The sequence below is a fragment of the Rhincodon typus genome, chromosome 14 (assembly GCF_021869965.1).
Source record: "Rhincodon typus isolate 14 chromosome 14, sRhiTyp1.1, whole genome shotgun sequence".
In the NCBI taxonomy this organism is placed as follows: domain Eukaryota; kingdom Metazoa; phylum Chordata; class Chondrichthyes; order Orectolobiformes; family Rhincodontidae; genus Rhincodon; species Rhincodon typus.
In genome coordinates this window covers 61,779,333-61,781,666 of record NC_063345.1, presented here as the reverse complement: position 1 = coordinate 61,781,666, position 2,334 = coordinate 61,779,333, and positions in this window count along the sequence as shown.

Sequence of the window (2,334 nt, the reverse complement as noted above, 5' to 3'; positions counted from 1 at the left end):
TCCTCATGGCAGGCTTGTTCCCATCAATCTTTCTTTACTATCTCTCTTCTGTGGTAGCCTCTGTCCCCAGAAGAACCTCTTGCCCACAGCCTCTCACACTGCCACTGGTATGGTGCTCAGGCTGATGACCCTCCCACCATTCACTTTTCCACTGCTTATTGCTCCTGCAATCACAGGCTCTTTCTCTCCCATGTTTCTGCACCAGTCAGCTTATCAGCAGCAAATACACCCTTAACGTCAACTTTCCCGCTCCTCTGGTGCTGCCTGGCCTGCTGTGTTCCTCCAGCTCCACACTTTTGTTATCTCAGGAGAGAAAAAGCCCATGATTGGAGAGCACCCCCTCCCAGATTCTGTCGTTTCCATGTACAGGGCTTCTTTTCTCTTATTATACAATCATACAGCACGGAAATGGACCTTTGGTCCAACCAGTCCATGCCGACTATAATCCCAAACTAAACTGGCCCCACCTGCCTGCGCTTGGCCCGTATCCCTCCAAACATTTCTTACTCATGTCCTCATCTAAATGTCTTTTAAAACTTGTAACTGTACCTGCATCCATCACTTTCTCAGGCAGTTCATTCCACACACGAACCATTTTCTGCATTAAAAAAAATTGCCCCTCATGTCTTTTTTAAGTCTTTCTCCTCTCACCTTAAAAATATGCCCCCTATTCTTGAAATACCCCATCCTAGGGAAAAGCCGACTGCCATTCATCTTACCTACACCTCTCATGATTTTTTAAACCTCTATAAAGTCACCTCTTTATTTCATTGGTGACTCCCACAATTGAATTTTCCAGGGCTTTTTGGCCCATTTGGTATGAAGTTGCACATTAAATCTGTGCATTTTGAACTCTTCCTTGTAAAGCTGCAGGTAATTTGTACCATTGAGGTTGTATTCATGCTCGCCAAGCCGATGGGTTCGGTTGCAGATGGTGGCTCACAGATGGGAAACAAATGCAACCAAACCCACCAGCTTGGCGAGCATGCCTACAACCTCATCCACAACCCGAGCTACAAATCTTCTCGAAAACTTTAAATTTGTACTATTGTCACTGCTCACCAGCCCTCAAAGTCTGGTTTTGTTCACAAAATAGAAATTCCATTCTGCATTCCAAGGTCAAACTATTTAGAGAGGAAACAAATAAAACAGTGAATCTAGCACTGACCCTTGGGGAACACCACGTATGTTATCCTTTGACATATAACCAATTGCCACCGTTCGCTCTTTTCTGCATTTAAACCATTTTTTAAACCCAAATTGGACAATGCTCCTCTGATTCCATGAGCTTCAGTTTTGTTAACTAGTTTTTTATTTATGTGTCAAGTACATTTTTAACATCGAGATAGACAACACACATTGGATTTCCTTCATCAAGATTATCCATTATTTCATTAAAAATTATCAATTGAATTGGTCAAGTTTCACCTGCCTTTTAAAATCACACTGTCTACTCTCCATCCATGATAATACGCCACCCTAAATTCCAAGAACACTTCACTTGTATGCTAATCTTTTCTGTGGCATAACTGAATACATTTGAAAATCCAAGAGAACCATACAGAGTGATTTTTTTATTATCTACTTACTTTTTGCATCCTCAACAGAGTCTAATAAATTCATCGAATATGATTTCCATTTAGTAAAATCATGCTGATTTTTTCTGATCGTACGATAGTTTTGTAATGCATTGTTAAGTTTTCCTTAAAATACATTAAAACATTTTTCCATCGATTGACAGTTGGCCAGTCCCTATTTTCTCTTTCCCTTCTTTCTTGGAAAATAATGTTACATTTGCTAATTTCAAATTCACTCATGGCATTCTAAACTATAGGGGATTCTGAAAAATATTCACTAGTTGGTCCATTATCTCTTTTCAGAGTAGGATGTACTCCTTTGGGACCTGGGGATTTATTAGTTTTTCATCACTTAGGTTCCTCCAATACTTTTTCCCTGCTGATATTAGTTACCTTAAGTTCTTCATTATTATTAGTTATTTGATTATTATCTATTTCTGGCCTTGATGTGATATACTGGTGATCTGCAAATATCACACTATGATATTTATGTTAGCTCCTACAACACTTGTACTTGATGTGGGCAATGTGGCTTTAAAGAATTCAATGGACTTTTATTGTAGCTCCTTGTATTTACATATACCCAGCACAATCACTGGCACTTGTGTGTTTGGACTCAAGCTAAGCAATTCAAATGCACTGTAATGTGCTTCTCTCAGCATGTCATGCTGAAAGAGGACAAAACTCAGTAAGAAGGAGACTGAGGACTGAGAACTTTATACCATTCAGTCACATGCCATGATATATTGCTGGCACC